This window comes from Herpailurus yagouaroundi, unplaced genomic scaffold (genome assembly GCF_014898765.1).
Source record: "Herpailurus yagouaroundi ecotype Mexico unplaced genomic scaffold, PumYag 67525, whole genome shotgun sequence".
Classification (NCBI taxonomy): domain Eukaryota; kingdom Metazoa; phylum Chordata; class Mammalia; order Carnivora; family Felidae; genus Herpailurus; species Herpailurus yagouaroundi.
The window spans coordinates 627029-649442 of NW_024420331.1; positions in this window are offsets into that span (position 1 = coordinate 627029).

Here is a 22414-nt window from a genome sequence, read left to right on the forward strand (position 1 = left end):
CTTCCAGATCCTTTTACAGATGATCGCTTGGGAATGCGGGTTCGCCTCACCCCCTCTGCCCTCCTCCGGGGAGGGGGGGGGTGGTCAGGCGGTGTGAACGGGCCATCATCTACCCCTCCCGCATTTTAGGTTCAGAGCCCAGCAAAGGAGAAAAGCCATGCCCTCCCCGTCGTTCCCAGAGAAAACCTGACTTCACAGGGGAAAGGCCCCCCCCCCCCCCCCCCACCCCACTCCATGGCCCCGGGCTTGCTTCTGTAAATATTTTGTGTTGGACTTTATCAACATCACTTTGTCCCCGAGTCCGGAATTTCCCTTGTAATTGACCCCGGGCGCGCCCGGTCCAAAACCAAGCCGGGGAGCCTGAACCAGGCAAGAGTATTTTGCGTACAAATCTTTGCCAACGTAATAGAAAGTGTCAAAGGAGTTCTGCAAGTAGCTGTTCTGGCTGAGCAACCAGGGCTCGTGCCAGGCAAGTGGGGAAAAATACCAATTCGTCTGTTACCTCGGCGTGCCTAATGACAGGTGTGTCAGTTTCCTATGTGCCACAAACGCCTTGGCTTAAAGCAACGTAAATCTGTTCTCTTACAGATCTGTGTGTCGGAAGTCTGACGTGGATCTCACCGGGCTAAGAACGCGGGATCGGCGAGCCGACATTGCTTTCTGGAGGGTGAGAGTCCGGGTTAGGGTTAGAGGGTTAGGGGTCTGCCTTCTGCAGTCACTCCTTCGGCTTCCACGTTTAAGGACCACCCCCCCCCCCGCCCCCCACCACCGGGATGACATCGGGCGTGTCCAAATCCTCCGTGACAGTCGCTCTATTTCAAGTTCTTCCGATTAGCAGCCTTAATTCCATCGGCAACCTAAAGTCGCCTTAGGGGCGCCGCGCTGGCCCAGCAGAGCGTGAGTTTGAGCCCCGCGTTGGGTGTGGAGATTACTTAAAAATAAAATCTTTAAAAAAAAGGAAATAAAGTCCCCTTTGTTCCGGGGCTCAGGACACGGGCATCTTTGCACAGCCCGTGCAGAGCCCGTGCCTCTGCCACGAGAGGTGTGCTATTTATCTTTCTTTGTAGCGTAAGGGTTGCTCTCTTTTTACTGTAGTAAGACCCTCATGGTTGCTAGGAATTCAAAGGCAGGAAAGTGCTCGTTTAGGATACATGAAGTCATATGAAGGATGGCCACCCATTGTTGAGTGCTGTTACAGCAGGCGATGTACCCTACGTTCGTTTGTTTTCAGGATCTTACTAGAGCCCTACAAGATAGACAATGCAGGTGGCACTGTTCTCGTTTACAGAGCCTGCCTTTTCAACACCCCCCCCCCCCCGGGAGTCCCGGGGCGGCCCTCCATGGACGGAGTCTGGCCCTCTTTTCTTGCCTTTAACTTAAGCTGGCCAGCAGGCCTCACGACAGCCCTCCGGGTCCCAGTTTGGGCTGCTCTGAGGCAGCAGCCCCGCCCCCACCCTGCATCCCCTCCCGGCAGGGCTGGCAGTGTTGGGGCAGACAGGCCGGAAAAGCACGGATGCTACGGTGTGGCCTTCTTTGCCTCAAGAGAGCAAATTCTCACGGGAGAACAGAAGTTAAGCTTTGATTACGGAAGGCGGAACTTGGGAACACTCTGACCCCTACCTGACATCCTACAGGCCGACATTGCAATTTCTCCTGACAGCGGTGGGTGCCCTGCTTTTGGAGAGCACAGCTTTCAACCCAGTGTTCGGTCCCTCCCCGGGACACCCCATGATCTCTGGGGACGGAGCGGAGGCTGTGTGGCGTCAGTCCGACAGCCCCATTTGCCTGCCGCCATCTGGCTGGTGGGGGAAGTGGACTCTCGCTCCACTAGTCAAAGCTCTGCTGTGTGGACAGCGAGCACCAGGAGGGTGAGGAAAGAGCCGAGGCGATGGCCACCGACAAAGTGAACAACCGGCAAAATTTAGCGGGCGATTTTCTATCCCGGGGCTGGAATGGTACGGGACTGCTGGCGTTCTCGCGAGCTTTCGGCCTGGGGCACATAGGCACTTCTTCGGGTGCGGGTTCTTTGCCGTAACGTCGAATAGCTCGAGCAGCCACCACATTGCAAAAGAAAAGAGAGATCGGTGGGGTTTCTTCCTAACAAGCCCCGATTGAAAATCTCACCAGCACACACACAAACCCGTGCACACACGCGCACAAACACGACCGGGCCAGTGTCAGGGCGCCTCCTTTCATCGTTTTCAGAGACCAGGACATTTCTCAGCTCCAAGCACCTACCTCTTGAATGGCTAGCTTGGTGCCACCCGGTATTTTCCCTTTCCTACTGAAGTCAGATCGGGCAGAGGCCTGCACCTTCCCAGGCTTCCTTCCCCGGCCGACTTGTCTACCTAGGAACGACTTCTGATTCTCCCAGGCGCATCGCACATGTGTCCCCAGTGAGGCCCGGGCCACAGCTACGCCCGTGTTCCGCAGTCCTGAGGGGCTGTTGGCAAAGCACCCTGTGCGCCCCCCGTGGTGGTGTCTACGTACCGCCTTTCCAACCAGGCAGCAAACTGCTGAGAACTTACTCATCCTGGTCTCCTAGGGCTGGCCCGGCCAAGGTCCTGCTCAGTTAAGGCAGGTGAGAAACTCTGCTGGGTTAGCTCGAGTAGAGTTTGCTAGAAAAGAGCATGCTACTACACGCGACATGGTACCCTCGATTGGCTCCTGGACTAGAAAAGGCACATCCATGGGGAAAAAACTGACCGAATCAAGTCCAAAGTTCGACTGACACGAGACCGCACTCAGGTCGGGTTCTTAGCTTTGACGAATGCGCGCTGGAACGGGAAGATGTTAACATTCGGGGAAGCTGGATGAGGAGTATAGGGGAGCCCTGTACTGTCTTTGCCACTTTTTTTTAAGAATTTAAAACTATTCCAGGGGCGCCTGGGTGGCTCGGTCGGCTGAGCGTCCCACTTCGGCTCAGGTCACGATCTCACGGTTCAGGAGTTCAAGCCCTGCATCGGGCTCTCTGCTCTCAGTGTGGAGCCTGCTTCGGATCCTCTGTCCCCCTGTCCCCCTCTGTCTGCCCCTCCCCCACACACACACATGTGCTCTCTCTCTCTCTCAAAAGTAAAAAAAAAAAAACATTAAAAAAAACCATTCCAACGTAACAAGTTGAGTCAAGCAAAAACAAGCCTGTCATTTTGCCTTAAAGACATTGCAATGTTTTATTTGTTTTTGAATTTATTTGTTTTGACATTGCAATGTTTTAAAGTTAGTCACCTAATAAGGAAAAAAGGATCGAATCTCTCTCCATCCCTCCCCCCCTGCCCGGGGCCTGGCTCACTCCACAGAAGCTCTAGAAGGACCCTGTGGGTGGGTGTCCACTCACATCCACTGTGCCTGGAAGTGCGGGCACTTAAAGGTACAAATGATGTAGCCATTCAAAGTGAAAGTGAGAAGGACCACTTGAATTAAGAGGGGTTTTTTGTTTGTTTGTTTGTTTGTTTCCCCCTTTGTTTTCCCAGAATCTCCTGCTGGAAGCATAGTGTTTGCCAGGCCGGGACCAGTCTCAGCAGAAACCTCAGGCCTGTGATAGGTGAACTGTTCCCAAGCCTCACCCCCGAGACGCTGGAAGGGACTAAAATTTGGTGAAGAAGAGGGTGTTTTGCCTTCACTGTTCCCTTCCCCCAGGGCTGGGGACCTGTTAGGATGCGAGCTGATATGGGTCAAGGAAGCAGGTCTTTGTTTTCCTTGAATGGCTGATCTGGGTCCTGAAAAGCGTTCTAGTAACTGATAAGAGAGATCAGCTGTATTTACCACCTCTCCCGGTTCAACTTTGAACAAGAGAGACGAGCAAAATTCCCAGGGTGAAGGCCAACCTCTGGGCCATGATGGGTTGGTGGTCCAGAGTGTTCCATTTGTCCTGGGAGCATTAGAAAGATCCCAACAATTCCAAGGTAGATAACCATCCCCCGTCCCGGGGTGGGGGGGGGGGGTGGTAACAAGTCTGGACCCCGGGAAGAGTAGGGCAACCGAAAAGATTTTGGCACATGCCCTGAAATCCAAAATCAGACATCCACCACCCACTCACCAGCCCATCCTCACATAGCCCCGCTGGGCCTCACGGAATACAGACCAAATGTTCTAGAGTTTCGGATTGAAACAAAGGCCCAGGTAGCTGTCTCCATGCAAATGATGAGAATTGCTCAGCTTTTGCCCGCTTAGAGGTATCACTTTAATTGTTTCTGATTATCAGTGTTACGATTTTCCTCCTGCAGAAGCCTGAGCTGGCAAACAGACTTGGGGAGCCCGGTTCTCCCAGGCTCAGCCAAATCACGGTGGGCGGGGGGGGGGGGGGGGGGGGGGCTGCCATTTCCCTCCTGAGCTGCCTTTTGAAGCCCCAGGATGTGACTTCACTTGGACGGGGTCAGTCAAGGCTGGTGGCGGCCAGACGCTTGCAGCAAGTGAGCAAAAGGGCTCAAACGTCAAGAGCGACGAAGGCAGGGTTTGCGCGCCGCCCGAGTCCCGCAGACTGGTTCTACAATCTGCCCCAAACGAGGTCCTCGCTCGCGCTCACTGCCGCCTTGGGGCTGGCTCTAGCAGAGGAAAAGCCCCACCATGGCACGCACTCTGCTGTTTTTATTTCACAGCCAAGGACGAAAGCTTTCATTTGCAGACACAGACTGAGTCACCCCTGCAGCCCGGATTAGCACGCAGGAGTCGAAGCTTGCAATCTGGAGGGGAAGGAGCTCTCAACACGATTTAGGCCACCACCACCCTTGGTTACTCCCAACTCCCCAGGTTTCAGGCGCACGTGGTCTTTCAGCTCTGTCCAGCGAGCTGGGCTATCAGTTAGAAATCACTCTTTCCCATGTCTAATACTCCACGAGAGAACTCTGGAGGGTTTGTTTCTAAACCGTTCCCCCAACTTTCTAAGCCCAGGAGAAAAATCAACGTTATTTTCAATTCTTATTCATCTTCTGATTCTCTAGCTAGATCCCTTCATTCACCGCTGTATGTTATCACGTTATGTTTCTTTCTCCCAGGGTCTGACTTCCCTTGAACCCTTCCCCCCAAATCCGTACATTGTGTTTTCTTTAGGTACCTGTGCGCAACTGATGATGGTTTGGGTTTTTTTGTTTTGCTTTTTGAGAGAGAGAGAGAGAGAGAAAGAGAGAGAGAGAATGCAAGTGAGGGAAGTGCAAAGAGAGGGGGAAACAGAATCCCCGCAGAGGCTGACGCGGGGCTCGATCCCACGAACCGCGAGATCACGACCTGAGCCGAAATCAAGAGTCGACACTTAACTGACTGAGCTTCCCAGATGCCCCTGATGATGTTTTTTTCAAAAATGTGTTGTATGCATCATATCCCCTATCCTTATTTATCATCCTCGGAGAAACAGATGTCCTCCAGGAGGTCCAGCATTTAAACAGGAAAACTAACTCCCCTCCCCCTTAAAAAAACAAATTCCAAAGAAAGCTTGGAAAGACACAGGCAGATAAGTAACAAGTTCTTTCAAAACTCCAGTTACAAATACTCTAAGCCTACAAGATGTTGTCCTTGATAAACTCTCCCTTTTTATAAAACGTTAAAAAAAAACATTAAAAGTCAAAAGAACAGCTTGAGTAGACTGGTGACAATGATGGAACTTCAGGAATGACCAAAAAAGGAAAAACAGTGTCATACGTTTTTCCTCATTAGTCCTTTCCTATTTAAATGCGTAACATTTCTATCTTTTTTTTTTTCACACTCCCGAGCAACATTTCAGACCTCTCTCACTCCCCGATTCATTTTCATATTTTATCTAAGAGCTGGTTCCACAAAATCCTATGAGAAATCATGTAGGTCATCATTTGCCCGGAGCACATTTGTCGGTCAGGGCCCCCACGTGAGTTTAAAAGTTGCAGACGTGTTATTTGCAGGCAGTGTGCTCAGAACCCTCAGTAACAGGGATCTCTGCTTGGTAGGGGGCTGTGGGAAGCCGTGGTGATGCCCCATTGTCCATTCTTGTCGCACGGCCCAACTCGAGTGTTACCCCGCCCACGGAGGGAGCCATTTGCGAGATGCTATTGTGTGTGGCCTTAAGTCCCAACAGTTGTCTGCCTTAGCACTGTTTTTGTTTTCCAAGCCTTGAGACCCAGAGCGAACCGCTCTGCCTTCGAAGGCTCCGTGAAAACGTCCGTCCCAGAAATCACCCCGCTACACGTAGGTGCGGCAGCATTAGAAGTAGGTGGGTTGGCCAAGGGCCTCTGAGGCCATACGTGCCACCACGTTCTATTTCTCTTTGCTCAACGGTGCCTCTCACATAGTGTGATGAGTTCTCTTTCTTCTGCTGCTTGTTCTTTTTTTTTCTTCTCCTTCTCCTTGTTTGGCTTTGAGTAGGGCTGTGTTTTTGCTCCAGAAGAGAATCACCAGTAGAAAGAGGTTGTGCGTTGCTCAGCTGATCTCAGGCCTCTCATTGTAGGATTCTTCTGCCCACGCACTGTTTCATACGCGAAAGCGTTGAAATTCAAAACTCCCTAAGTCAGAAGTGAAACTGGGTGGGTTTCAGGTCTCCTTGGCCACTTGCCTTTCTTTAAAGACCGGGGAGCCCCGTATGGAGATGTGCGTGCGTGCCAGGGACGGGGAGTGAGGACCCGTGATGACACAGCTCACCTATCCCTCACGGACCTTTAGAGATGGAAAGGACCAGAGAGAGGCCTGGAAAGAACCGGATCTGTTTGGCCTGCTACTCCCTACCAACACCAGAGTGCCACTCGGGTTAAAAAACCGAAACCAAAACCAAAAACAACCTGGAGGTAATGGCAGGTCCCCGCACATTATTTAACGTGAGAAAGTATCTCCACTTGTGTTTTGGAGAAGGCCACATGCCAGGATCTAGGCCCACAAAGAATTCTTATTATGTGGAGAGACACATGTGATTCCCGGCCAATGCTAGGCAACCACAGTTAAGAGGAGTTACATCCAACGTCTGTCCAGCAGCTCGGAGAGGGGAAGCAGCGGTGAGGTTTGGCAGGTGAGTTAGCTGGGAGACCCTTGCGGTAGGGGGTAAGGTTCCGGGGTCATTGCTGATTAGCTGAAGAAGCCCCTTACAACCGGCCCCTGAGGAAGGTGGCAGTGACTCTACCGGGTGGACGTTTGTTCGATGCCAAGATTTTCAAAACTAGTTAATTAATACCAGCCACGTGTTAGGAGCAAAGCAATAATCAGAAAAGAATCCAAAGGGTGGCTTCTGAGGGCCGCCCGGGGGGCGGAGTCGGTTAAGCGTCTGACTCTTGATTTGGGCTCGGGTCATGATCTCGCAGTTCGTGGGTTCGAGCCCCGCGTCGGGCTCCGTGCTGACAGCACAAAGCCTGCTTGGGATTTTCTCTCTCTCTCTGCCCCTCCCCCACTCGTTCGTTTTTCTCTTTCTCTCTCTCTCAAAATAATTAAAGAAACATTTAAAAAAAAAAACAAAACAAAAAGATCACTTCCGTGCTAAGAATTCATGGAGTCCTTTTGACCATTTTTAGAATAGCTTGTTGACAAGCTGATCGTCAAGGCTGATGAAAAGACAGCAGAAAACCAACAATCTGCAAGCAACACGAAAGTACGCGTAGAAAAGGTGGTTAACGGGGCCGCTTTTTCTTCACTTGACTATCGCAGCAGCCAGTGGGGCGGGCCCAGACCCTTGATCCCGTCCAGTCAAGCGGCCCTGATGTCCCTTTCTGGAGGGAATGGGTCTTCGGAAACTTTACGCTCAACAGGAAACGGAAAGACCCTGCAGTGGTGAGAAAAGAAAGCAAAAATGGGCTTCAAAGGACCAAGCCTGCAAAGACGGGAAGCTGTGGCCTTACGCATACTTGGTCAGATCCTTTCCAGGTGGAGGTCAGAGGCCCTGCTTTTTATACTGAAACGCGAAACAAGGCGCGGAGCCCAAGATCTGTTGGAAAGGTCGGCGCAGTGTCTCTCCCTAGGGCAAAAGAGGCTCCAGAGAATGAACCGAGCAGCGTGCACACGAGTTTCCGAAGCCGCGCGAGGCGGCTGGCGCCGAGACAGAGAGGAAGGTGGCCTAGTCCCCATCCTCCAACACTGGACGCTGAGGAGTGGTTAGGAAACGAGGCAAAGGAGCAGGCGGATGGCTCTGCTGACTTGATAAACGGGGGTTAGTTAGCAGGACGTGTGAATAAAGCGAGGGTCGCAGGAAGAATCATCAGAACCTCTGAAAAGAGCGGTTTCCCATCCAAAAGAAAGAAAATCTGATTTTTTTTTTTTTTTTTTTTACTGTACTAAATAATTTTTTCTCATATACTGCATACATACGCAGCGTTTCCCAGTTCTGGGATGAGCAAAACATCGTCACATTCATCCCAGAGACCAGGGAGAGGTCCAGTTTGATTAAATGAACCCTCACATTTTAGGAGGTTCTTTGAAATGTGTAGCTATAACGGGCCCTAGAAATGCAAATAGCTGACAGGAAGTAAGGGAGGACCCGGCTGCCAGGCCGCGAAGGTAGCTGAAGACAGATTTTCTCAATAAATCCCCCGACACAGGGGAAAACCCTGAAGACTTCAGAGATGTCCAACCGACACTTCTCCTGAATGTAATCCCAGACGTCAGGCAGCGCTACTGACCTAGTAAGTCTGACATGATCCTGCCCAGAAGAAGAAGAAGCCGGGAGGGTCAGATGGAGTAGAAGAACACAGAGAGGTGGGCCGAGGCTTCTGGTGGTCAACAAACCCTAACGCTAACCATTTCCGGTTGCCTGGGACACAGGGGTAAATAAAATGCAGCCTCCATCACCCTCAGCGCTCACCTGTGGCTGAAATGTTTAAAATCTCTGAGGGCGTGTCATTAGGAAAAAAAAAAAAAAAAAAGGAAAACACAACATTCACAACCAGGGAAAGTTAATCCCCAAGCCCCCAGCTCGATGAAGATTTAAGCGCTAGATATTTACAAATCACTCCACTGTATGGGGTCTTAAAAAAAAAAAAAAAAAAAATCACACGACGGTACTAGTACAGAGAGAAGTTGAACATAAATTTGTGTATTTAACCTCCTGGTCTACGAAAGAGCTAGAACACATGGATGAAATCGCTGATCGCTGGAGGCTTGAAGTTCATGAGCAGTCTGTCTGGGAATGATTGGGTTACCCTCCGGGGTTCTTGATTTCTCTTTCTGTGGTGTTTCTGCCCGGCTCGCTGCTATAAAGGTCAGGAGGAGGAAACACTACCGCGTGGCCCCAACCCTTTTTCGTTCTCGAGAAATGGCTGCGCCGGGCTCCTGGGCTGAGCTCATGCTTCTAGAATGTCGTGGGCTTGTCTCGCCAGTCGTGGCGGCAGCAACCGCGCTGCAGTTCAGAGGGCACGTTCAGTGTCATTTTTTGCGGTGCGCTTTCATGTCGTAGCCGAAGGACCGGCCGCCAAACACTGCTTGCCCTGCTCTCTTCAACCCTTTCTTAGCAAGTCCTTAGAAGAACGTACAGGCGCACGTTGCTGCTCTGCCTGGAAAAAACAGCAGCCCAGAAGGGCACAACAGCTTTCACTTCCCGTTGACCTCTGTCGAGCAGAACAGAGCAATTGGAAAGTGCTGTCGCGGCGGAGCAGAGGGTCACTTGCCGGCCGCCTTTGTCAAGAGAGACCCTACCGCGTGACACATCTTCAAACGGTAGAGAGGGCCACCGTTGACAACGCCGCTCGCGGGAACAAACACTTAAGTAACGGTGGGGCTCTGATGTTGCATCCTTTCCCGAAAACTCCAGGGACTATCATAGCCATAGAGAAGGCGCGGCGTTGGTTAAAACATGCCCCTCTCTGGAAGGTATCCAAAGGCGCTCTAAGGAGTCCCCCCTACTCCACCCCCACCCCGTAGACCAGCTGTTTAAGTGACTTCCAACAGTTCAGAAATAGAAGGCTAAAACTGTGCCAGCACCCACGTGGATTCTTCTCGGCAACAACGCTGTAGGTGGGGCAAATAATACGTGTATTAGGTCGGTTGTTCCTTTAAGAAGAATGCCACAGATGTTTAGAAGGAAAAAGAGGCCCTCAGCAAATAGTAGTCTGTCCAGTTTTGCCACTGAGGACTACAAAGAAAACGCGAGGCGTTGAACGGGGAGAAACAGAAGAGCGGGCGCCGAGAGAGCACACGCAAGAATCGTGCAGGTGAAACCCAACACAGTTCAGACGCGAAAACGGCCTGTGGCCGGTTGCTCACAATGATGCCTTCCTGAGAGCAGTTGGACTGCTTGTTTTTCCTCCAGTCGACGCGAACAGATCGATAGGTCACAGAGCTGCTTCGGATCCTCGGTCTGCCTCTGCCCAGGGCACTGGCCTTGTCAGGAATTCCGGGGGGACTGGAACGTTCCTCTCCCAGGCTTCCCATCGCCACCCACGACCAGGCCCCAGCCATCCGGCTGAAGAGGGCTCCTCAGCCAGCAGGCCTCCCCGCGTCACCGGGCCAGAAGGCATTCTGGGGAATAAGAGGACAATGGGGACAAGCCTGCCCTGTGTGCATTTCTGTGTGCCCATTGTTGTGAGACGCGCTGGGGAGCTCGGGGGTGCACACTGCTTTCCCTGCATGTCAGGATGTCTGTAATCACGGGAAACTGGGGGGTTTTATTTCCAAGGATGTGAGCCATCGAGAGCGGTGTTTTGGGGAGGGTTTTCTTGGTTTTTGGTTTTGGTTTTGGTGTGTGTGTGTGTGTGTGTGTGTGTGTGTGTGTGTGTTTTCTTCCCTACCCCGTTCACAGAGGAAGAGCAAAGTGCAGGCTTCTTAACTTGAAACCAGGAGGTAGCTGGGAACTGTTTTTCAGTACTGAAACTACAGGTCCTGAGTGTGATATGTGTGTTTCTCCACTGACCACACACCATGCTTCGTCAAGGTCTCTGGCGAACGTCCTTCCACGTTGACTCTATTGGTTTCATATTAACAGAGCTTACCTTAGGTCAGGAAAGAAGGGAGGAGCCATGTGACAAATAAACGTTTGTCACGTTCCCATAGCTCTGTGGGCAGCGGTAAAGGGAAAGAAGCCATTTGGTGAAGCAAAGGATTTGACTTTACAACCAAAATAATCACGTCAATTAATCCATGGACAACTCCTAAACATTTCCTTCTGTCCAGGTTCAAATTCCATTACTGTTTGTTGGGAGCGAGTACTTTCACATACAGTACGTTACGGGGCATTACAGCACCGTTTTCTGAACTACTCTGTCCTTCATCATCCCCAGAGTAAGCCCTTTGTGCTCATAAAGCCAAGATTCACTGGGGCGCCTGGGTGGCTCAGTTGGTTGAGCGTCTGACTTCGGCTCAGGTCGTGATCTAACGGTTCGTGAGTTCGAGCCCTGCGATGGGCTCTGTGCTGACGGCTCGCAGCCTGGAGCCTGTTTCAGATTCTGTGTCTCCCTCTCTCTCTGCCCCTCCCCCACTCACTCACAAGCACTCTCTCTCTCTCCCTCCCTCAAAAATAAACAGGCATTAAAAAAAATAATAATTTTGGCATCAGCCCAAAGTGGTAGGTGCTAGGATGCTAAAATGTTGCCAGAATGATCTGCAGTGTACTGGTAAAAGCACTGAGACACAGAGAGTCAAGTTACTTGTACAGCAAGTAAGCGAGAGCCAGGATTCCAAGATGGCTCCCTGTGGCTCCCGGAGCCATGCTTTTCCTGCCCACAGTGGGGCGGCCAAAGTCCCAAGATGGCACCTGTGATCTCAGCCCCGTGGTGTTGTACCATGATGAGGTCATGTTATGTGAAAGGGTGATGGAGGTCACTCTCTTGATGACGTTACGTCATATGGCAAGGTGAAAGGGATTTCGCATGTGTAATTCATGTCCCAAATCAGTTGACTTTAAGTAATCAAAAGGGAAATTATCCTAGGGGGCGGCCTGACGTCATCAGGCATCCTTCAAAAGAGGTGCTAGGCCTTCTCTGAATCCTGGAGACTGGATCCTGATAACCTCGCAGAAGCAGGCGGCCACGGGTTCTACAGCTTGAGGTAAAAGACGTGCTGCTTCAAGTCACTAAATTTGTGGTGATTTGTTACGCGACAATAGAAAATTAGGCCGAGTGTACAAACGCCTCGATAACACAAATAAGCCTCTCAATAAACGTTCGAGTGCACAAATATATAAAAATAACACATATTTATAAATGACATTTAAGAACTACTACGCCAAGAGAGGACCCCCGAGTAAAACACTCTAGACACACATACACACCCCAGCTGGAAAAAATGATGGATAGCTATTGTTTTCTTTTGAGGTTTATTTATCTTGAGGGAGAGAGAGAAAGAAAGAAGATGAGCAGGAGAGGGGCAAAGAGAGAGAATCCCAAGCAGGCTCCGCACCGTCAGTGCAAAGCCCGACGTGGGGCTCGAACTCTTGAGCCGTGAGATCATGACCTGAGCTGAAATCAAGAGTCGGACGGATGCTCCGCCCACTGAGCCCCCCCAGGCACCCCAGGATAGCCACTGTTCTTAGTCATGCCCCTCCTCCACCACTGCTGTAGAGGTTCTAACAAGTATTGAAACGCTGAGCATAGCTATCCCCTTTCAAATGGACTAAAATATGTCCAAAATAAAAGGAATACACAAGCTTTTTAAGAACCTGACTGTAGCACTTCTGGGGGGGGCCATGTATGAAAGGACACATGCTCAGCCTCCTCCGACCAGACTCAAAGCTGGGTGTTTCTCACCCAACAGCCAGTCAGCAAGGGTTAGAGATCGCCGAGGGCTGTATGGCTCGGCTTTTAGGAAGGGAAGCATGCGGTCCAGAATGGGCACACGTTGGCAATATTATTTTCTCAAATGCCTTCGATCTTTGGGCTTTGTTCTTCAAACTTGCCCATCATGCAAAGTTCCGGTCTTTAAGTTTTGTTTTTTAATCACCAGATTTTTATCTTCCCTGCTTATACAAGATGCTTCATCAGAAATTAACTCACACGAGACATTTCACTTACACCCCGAGCCGGTTCGTTCATTGTGGCGAATTTTCTGTGCCTACACATTTTATGCTGTGCCTCAGTTCTCCTTCTGAAGAGAGCCTTACCTTTACCGGGGAGCAGCACACTTTTTCTGAAATGGGCCACCCGGTAAATATTTTTCTGTCTTGCGGGCCAGATAGTCTCGGTCACAGCTACCCAGGCTGCCACTGAACGTGGAAGCAGCCACGGACAAGCCACAAATGAATGAGTGTGGCCATCAAACCTTATTTACAGACACCGAAATTTGGGTTTTCTATAATTTGTGCATGCCAAGACATAGTATTTCTTCTTTTGACCTACTTTCCAGCCATTTACAAATGTAAATACCATCCTAGCTCTCGGACTGTAGAAACACAGGCAGCTGGCCATACGTGGCCCTCGGGCCAGAGTTTGCGGGCTCCCCATTTGTAGAGAGATATTATCAGGGTTAGTGTATTAATCATTATAAAGATTTTTTCTCTTTTTGGAATGAAAATATGGATGAAAAATAGCAATATATAAATAAATATATATATACATATATATATACGTATACACACACACACACACACATATATATATATACATATATAGAGACATATATTAAATTGGGACACATGTCCTTACAGGGGTCAGGTTCACAAATCATGCCAGATCGTCACAGAGGACACCGATTTTACTTCTGCTAACAGAACCGGTCCTGGGGGTGCCTGGGTGGCTTAGTTGGTCGGGCATCTGACTCTCTGTTTCGGCTCAGGTCATGGTCTCGCGGTTCATAGGTTTGAGCCCTGCATCGGACTCCGTGCTGACAGTGCAGGGCCTGCTTGGGATTCTCTCTCTCTGTCTCTCTGCCCCTCCCACGCTCTCTCAAAAATGAATAAACTTAAAAAAATTTAAAAACTTTTTTAAAAGATTTAAAAAAAAGAGGGGGGGGGGAATCTGGTCCTGTACATGCATTTCACTCTACACAATAAACTCACAAACCTGGGATGGACCGTGTGGTTCCTACGATTGAAGGCCCAAACACTAGGTTAATATTACCAGAGTCCTTTACACTATTTAACATACACTTATCAGTATTATGAAAAAAAAGCCCTGTGATGGCAGAATCCTTAGATATGATTGGTGGCCGTCAGCCAAGATAATCAAACCAGAAGGGACTCAGCCATATCCAGGTTCTGGGGAATTAAGATAATCATGGGCAAACTCAAATGTCCATTTCGTCGTTCGTCACTCTGAACACAAAATACACAGTTTTAGTCTCAGACACATCATGCTGGGCATTATGTTATACAATAAACAAGTATAGGGGGTACCTGGGTGGCTCAGTCAGTTGAGCCACTGACTTTAGCTCAGGTCACGATCTCACAGTTGGTGGGTTCGAGTCCCATGTCAGGCTTTGCATTGACATTACAGAGCCCACTTCAGATTCTCCATCTCCCTCTCTCTCTCTGCCCCTCCCCAGCTCATGTGCACACACTCACTCTCTCTCTCTCTAAAATAAACATTAAAAAAAATTTAAAAAGTAAAAAAAAAAAAAAATAACACCCAAGTATAACTATAAAATACAAAAGACTGGATTACAGTGTTTGCATATCCTTAGGAAAGGAATCTCATGAACTAAGCGGAAACACGGCAAATGACAGTGCCTTACTCAGAGTCCCCATTCACAGGACCCGAATGACCATATCCATAAATTTGCCTTTTACAAGCCTCAAAAGGGAAAGGAAAGGAAGGCGGGAAGGAGGGAAGGAGGGAGGGAGAAAAAGTAGGAATTATTTTTCTAGAACCAGATAGAAAATGGTTTTTCATGGTTTTGTGCTGTCCTGTCGGGCTATTCAGGGTTTTGCCTGACCGCACCATTTTTATGCGATTGTGTCCGCTAAAGCGTAAGGTGTTGATGGATAATGAAAAATCAGGGGTATCCACTTGGGTGGTCTGGCGAGACTTCGGTTTGAAGTAAATTTAAACTCTCTGGAGATATCTACCATGAGGAATGTGCTTTTTAAAGCTCATTGTTTGTTTTAATCCAATGGAAAAAAAAAAGAGAGAGATAAAAACGGAGGAGTAAGATCTATAAAGACAGAGTGCAAATATTAAGACTGGCAAATGGAAAAAAATAGTCAGGGAATGGCCTGAAGGCCAAGTTCAACTTTCAGACTGTCCTGGCAAAATTTTCACTGACGTGAAAGATTAAGGTCCACCTGAGCATAGCACCTTTGTTTAGCTCGGTAAGTCTTCATGAAAAATCTGTTAGTATTTGTCCTTGTTACGTTTTCAGCTATTTAATTTTCCACGATCTTAAAGTGATACATCGCTATACACACACATACACACATTTGGAAAATATCGACAAGTAGGTAGGAGAATATATACACCACGAATAACCAAACCTACCACTCAAAGATAACGCACACCTTCTCTTCTTAAGGAGAGGATGCGGTAGGAGGTATTATTTTCATTATTACAATAAAAACCCCAACCTTTTTGAGCCGAACGCGTCAAATAATGTTGATAACCCAACATCTAACTGTAGGGCGATGGAAACTCTCATCTAGAAAGGCCGTGACATGACAGAGACCACCCAGACTCTCACATATCCAATCAGGCTAAGAGATCAGTCTAACTCGGTAGGCTAGCCCAGAAAGGGCAAAGTATTTCAGGCAATAACGCTTGGTAAGAACCAAAATCTGGCCTCAGCCCTGGAAGAGCTGTGATTTACAAAATACCAGCTTCCTTACAAAATGAGACCTTGATGCTGAAAAGAATTAGTGTTCCTTAAGTTTTGTAGCTCTCTAATTACAGAGAGGATTTTTAGACTCACCCCCCAGAGGTTTTAATATTGTTACCTTAATTTATAGCTGTTCTTTAATTTTAATAGTCAAATGAAAGTTTTAATTATAATCAAGCAGGTCTTCCTATGGAAAGACAGCACCGTTGGCTCGCCTTCTAGAGAACATGTGTGTTTCGTTATTTTCTGGGGCCCAGGGGAACCACAGCATTTACCCACCCTGATTGAGTGTACATTTGCACAAGACCTCGCTAGACAGAACTGGAAGAGGGATGATGGCTGTGGCATTAAACAGAATCAACGAGCCCACGGGAAACCTCATAGTCTTGATTTTAGCTGCTTTATTCACTAAATGGCCTGCCGTGAACTATTACAAATGGAAGGGAGGTCTTTACTATGTTAACGGTGGAGGGGCATGTGGCTGGCTCAGTCGGAAGGGCATGACTTGATCTCGGGGTGGTGGGTTCGAGCCCCTCATTGGGTGTAGAGATTACTTAAATAAATAAACAAACTCAAAAAGAGACGAGATACACCCCGGGCATCTCGGTATAGAAGGAAAAAAACAAACAAAAAAGCCCAGTTGGTCTGTAAAAGAATAAGGTATGAGAAATATTGAACATTGAAAATAAATCTATGTTGAATACTCAGTACCCAACTAGAAGATGCTCTTTTGGGGTTTTGTCTCCTCTCTTTAAAGAGACGTTACGTTGGAATAATTTTCCATTTATGGAAAAGTTGCAGAAAAGGGGGCAAAGTTCCCGTTTATCCCGCACCCGACTTTTCCCATTGTTAACCTCTTACAACAGCACGGTACACTCATCACAACTGAGAAACCAACAACGGTACGTTGCTGTGAACTGAATGCAAGGCTTCATTCACACTTCACGTGTTTTTCTATTAAACCTCCTGTTTCGGTCCTAGGGGCGGTTTCCACCCAGGACACCACCCTGCATTTAATGGCCACGTCTCCTTAGTCTCCTCTGGGCTGTGATGGTTTCCGTACCTTTCCCTGTTTTGCATGACCTTGACCATTTTCAATAGTGCCAGTCCTGGATTTTGTACAGTGGCCCTCAACGTGGATTGGCCTGATGCTTTTCTCATCAGACTGGGGCCATGCGTTTTGGGGAAGACGCCAAGCTCCCCTCCTATGGGGACAACCTAAGGGAAGGTACCTGAAATCCACTGGACATCGCAGGTGGTGTTACCCTTCATCGCTTACTGAAGGTGCTGTCTGCCAAGTTTCTTTGCTACAAAGTCACCGATTCCCCCTTTCCTTGTTCATACACTGGTCTTTGCGAGTGAGTCACAAACTCTTACCCGGTGGGGCAGGGGGAGGAAATAGCCTCTTCCGGGAGGGTGGGAGGGGAGGATCTATATACGGAATTTGGAAATTATTCTGTAAGGAAGAACCATATTTCTGCCTTTGCCCCCACGATGTGATCTTTTAATGCCCAAAGCATGACGACCAGGCAAATTTTCATTCAGAGAACGCTTCTCTTGAAGGTCAGTAGTTCATTAGAGAGCCATGCTCGTGAAAGTCATTTCTTGCCAGATACTGAACTCTGTGTTCTTTTCGGAAAATCTCGCCACCAACGTGCAATCAGACATTTCACTGTCCAATCACCGGCGGACCTGGGGTAGGCTAAGCAACGAAAGAGTCTCTCACAAAGAAGTAAAGAGGCTGGAAAGGAGAAGAGAGGGGTGAGGCCAGATGAGGCGTCTACCTGCTGTTATAATCGGTAATTACCTGCCAAAAGACATTATGTGCACACAACAGGAGAGGCGGCGCCCCCAGGGCGGTTTCCAGAAGCTGTACAGGTCAACTCACCCAGAGGCAGGTTTTTCCCTGGTTGTTAGTCCGCTAATCAAGGGTCATTATGCTTTATGTGTTTGAGTTCTTAGTCTTGGACTTGTAACAAAAAGTTTTATTTGGGCAGCAATCTACCACGAGGGACAAACTTTTACCTGAAACGATCAGGCGGCTTAAATGGTAATGATTAAGTACATACATCCACAAATGCACAACTTAGCTTTGTTCACTGGGCCCTTTCATTGACGGGGACAACATTTTCCCATCTAGGACATTTAGGTCAATGTCATCGTTCTTTTGTCTAGATCCTTCTCCCCCTCGTTGTGTTGTGGTGTGTGTGTGTGTGTGTGTGTGTGTGTGTGTGTGTGTGTTCTTTCTGGGGATTTTACAGATGCCTGGTCAGATTTTTCAGCAAGCCTTTGCTACCCTGAGGGTCTCTCTGCAAACACGGTTTCATGTTACCCCTTTTACCCTGTGGAAGACATAGGTCCTGTGTATGATTGTGTCTGTCGGACGGACTCCCTTTCCCTGCGGCTGTATTCACATCATACCTCGAACCCTCCCGCCCCTTGCCTTTGAACTTCCTGACTTTGGGCACCGGGAGTAAGAGTCATCCCATGTGTGGGAAGTGGTTCTAGAGTTCTCTTTTAACCCAGTATGTGCCAGGGTTGGAGGAAACCCTGTCACCTGGTGAGGGAAAGTCTGGTGTCTTGGCCGAATCCTACCCAGAGAACCATCTGGCTAAAAACAAATCAGTCTCTGGCAGGATGCCTGGTTGTTTCCCTTTAAAGCATCCCTATGTGGCCCATGTTACGGGATCAAAGGAGTCACTACACTTAATGCGTATGGTCAGCAACGTGATGATTGTGCATAGTACGTTTTGGATCCAGTTGCCAAGAGGCAGGTAGTACAGGCCACGTGTGGAGCCACACCGTTCAGTAAACATCAGCAAAATCCAGACTGTGGGAAAGTTTACAGGTCAAATACCCCAAGTACGTCAACAGAAAAACCTTAAGGAAGGGCTAGAGGGGCGAGCCGTAGATGAGAAGACAAAAGTTTCAAAGAATGAGTAAGACTCGACTTGTTTTTAGTAAGAACATAGCACCTAGGGATGCACACCTAGATGAGAAAACCATAAGGAAGCAAAAGGAAATTATCAGTATAAAAGTAGGGAAGTGATTAATGCGGGGGCGTCGAGACTAGAATGGGGCCCATGTGGGGCTCCTGGGGCAGGTGGCAAAGTTCTATTACTTGCCCTGGGTGATGGTTACGAGAATTGGATGCTTGCCTGACGATAACGCATTAAGCGACGCATTATTTTTGGCAGTTTACTTTTTTGTTTTACAGTGAAAATGTTACCATGTTTTTAATGAGTTAGCCAATAATTAAAACCTTTAAGACTGCATATTTAAATCTCTCTATTTCTGCCTCCTCTCAGGAAATCAGATTTGGCAACTCTGGGTCCATGTTTCCTTATGGTAAACGGCTGGAGGCAAGAAAGGGCTCCCTCCCCTCTTGAGAGAGCTTGGCCGCTCTGGTCGTTTACATGACCTGCCGGGCACCTGTAGACACATGAGCTTGTGACCCCAGAGGTGGAGAACACTTGCTCTCCTCTCCACCTTTCATCGGCGGTGTTCCTAGATGTAGTACGTAAACTCTACAGAAAACAACTCAACTTACGTTTCTCGAGCACATACTCCACAGAGCTCCATGCTAGGATCTGTTCTGTTCTTCCCAGTCCAGATAAGGGCCTCCAATCTGGTGAGGAAAACAGAGGTTTAGTTAATTCGGCACGGGCTCTAGGCCTTCACAGAAAGTACCAGCAGAATTGTCGTAGTTGGGGGGGGGCGGGCCGGCGCGGGGAAGGGGGCAGAATTCATCTGCACGAGGATCTAGGGAGGCCTCTCGGAGACCGTGAAATGACTTGGGCCTTGGAAGATGACTGGGATGAAGAGAGAGCTTGACAGAAAGAAGCAAAATCCTGAACCTAGGGACAGAGCCCGAGGTTTGTAGAGGAGGACATTTGGATTAGAACCCCTGTGCTGGTAAGTAATGGATGGGAGCTCGGAGGAACAAGGTGCAATTGACTTGTCCTGTGACTTGAACCACAACAATGCCGTTGACCAACTTAGGAGGACAAGTTTCACAGACAGGATGACTTTAAACAATGGTCATGTAGAGATGTCTAGCCAGATGGAGTCCAAGGGAGACACAGAGTCACTGGGTTAGAGAAAATAACTAGAGTCTTGGGGAAATTAACAGCATAAGTTTATTTATTTATTTTGATGGGGGGAAGAGAGAGAGAGAGAGAGAGAGAGAGAGAGAGAGAAAGAATCCGAAGCAGACTCTGTGCCATCAGCACAGAGCCGGGCACGGGGCTCGAACTCACAAAACCGTGAAATCATGACCTGAGCCAAAAATCAAGAGTCAGGCACTTAACTAAGTCACCCAGGTGTCCCAGAAACACTTTTAAAAGGTCAACAGCTACCTTCCTACTTCCCCCAAAACACAGAAGAAAATGTTTATTATTTCTGATGACATATTGGAGCCTCTGACTCTTTTGAGGATATGCCCCTACTGAAACCACAGACTTTTCCCTGGTTTTCATAACAAATACGTGGTCCGGGTGTCCTTAAAAAGACTTCGGGGGTGATTCACTGTTCAGGGACACAGCTGCTTCAGCACGGACCTCAAGACGCAAGATAGGAGAGGGCACAAGTTATAAGCAAACAGCAGCACTGGGGCGAAGACATCCACAATATCCCTTGTCCGTCGGGAACCTGCAAAGGATCCGCCCCTGCCGGCCCTCAAGCCTTTGCTGTCCGCGCAGGACTAATAACGGGCACCTTCTCTGCCAGATCATGAATAGTATGTTTAGTAGATCAAGTGAACATTGAAGACCTGATTTGAACGGAAGGTAAAGGACTTACCCGTACGGGTCTGTACCCCTCTTTAAGATCACAGCCACACCAGGTGAGAAGGTCGGTGGCAGACAGGCCCTAAGCTGACTCTTAAAGACGAAAGGACACCACAGGCCTGCCTGTATGAGCCATACCTCGAAAGGGCATGTGGACATACTCCTCAGAACACGGCACCTCTGTAATGTTGAGTCTAGTCGGGCAGAACAAGGCCTCAGGCCCACGTGTAGAAGCTGCTTTTATTTTCAACGTTGTTAGCATGGAAATTTTGAAATTGCATTCATTGGTTTCTTCTCGAAGGTGGAACCCAAACGTGAGAAGTCACATTAGAAGGAAAGATAGAGTTGGAAATTCACCTCCTTGGCTGACATCAGAGACATAATCGATACAGGCAAGAATCACCAATAAATGCCAAAGCTATTTGGTGACAGCTTGATGAGCAGAAGACCTGAGGCTTTTTTTAAGGAAGTTTTTTTTAATGTTTATTATTGAGAGACAAAGCGTGAGCAGGGGAGGGGCAGAGAGAGAGAGAGGGGAGACACGGAACCTGAGGCAGGTTCCAGGCTCTGAGCTGTCAGCGGAGCTCGAACTCACAAGCTGTGAGATCATGACCCGAGCCGAAGTCAGAGGCTTAACCGACTGAGCCACCCAGGCGCCCCTTGAGTCTTAAAGTGTGTCCCTGTAGGGGCGCCTGGGTGACTCGATCCGTTAAGCGTCCGACTTCTGCTTGGGTCACGATCTGTCGGTTCGTGAGTTCGAGCCCCACGTCGGACTCTGTGCTGACCGCTCAGAGCCTGGAGCCTGTTTCAGATCCTGTCTCTCTCTCTCTCTCTCTCTCTCTCTGCCCCTCCCCTGCTCATGCTGTCTCTCTCTCTCTCAAAAACAAATAAATATTTTTTAAAAACCCAAAACAAACAGGGTCTCCCCACAGGTTATTGATTAGTAACAAAGGGAAAAGGAAAAAGGTCGGTTTTACAGACCAGAAACCTGGTGCCAGCCATGTCGACAAGCAATCACAGTTACTGTCATTAAGTGGGACAAGTTGACATCATGTGCCTCCTATGAGGGGCATCGAGAAGGACACGACATCCTTCGAAGACATTCCTACCCACAAGTATCTGATTCTAACCATGAGAAGACTTCAGGCAAACCCTAAGTGAGAGAAATTCTACAAACCAGCTGGTCTGTATCCTTCGGAAATGCGAACGCCTCGAAAGACAAAGAACAGAAGGGTTGTTTCAGATTAAAGAGACAGGACAGCTAAACGCTGTGTGTGAGCCCGGACCGGATCCCCAGTGAGGAGGGAAAAAGCTGCCATTAAAGACATTCATGTTCTAGTTCACTGATGTGAAATTTCCTGACTTTGATCACCGTCCTACGGCTATGTAAGAGAACGTCCTGAGTAGAAAAGCGACCACCTACTGAGCACCTAGAATGTTCCAGGAGCACAGACTTCTCTCAACCCTCGCCGCGAGCCCGTGTGTGGGGGGACCATCCCCTCCCCTACTTTGCGGAGGAGAAAAGCACAGCTCAGAGAAGTAGTGAGGCATCGGCAAGGTTGCACAGCTAACAGGGAGCCGGCCAGGGACAAGTGCCAAGTTCAGCGGCAACCGCATGGCATAGCGTGTCGTTGTGTTAGCCCGTGGGAGCCTGGATGGACGAATGGGAAACAGGCTCTCGGAGTGGATTCAGGATTCCCGACCCGGGTATGCAGCAAGGCACGGGGCGGAGAAGGTTTCGAACCAATGTGAAGGGACTGATTAGGAGGGGAAGCCGGCCTGAGAAAAGAAACCAAGCTGCGGGGAGGCAGGAGGTTGGGGAATGGGTGTCTTGATAAGCGTGACTCTGACTCGCGCTCAAAAAGAAAACATTTGACATCACAGGCCGGTAAACACACACCGTCTCCCACACAAGGAACTGACACAGAAGTTTGATTAAACAACACCGACCCTTACCACGCAGGAGAGTCTGGTAGTTCCTGTTCTGTTTCTCGTTAGTCATTGGTGTTAGCTTG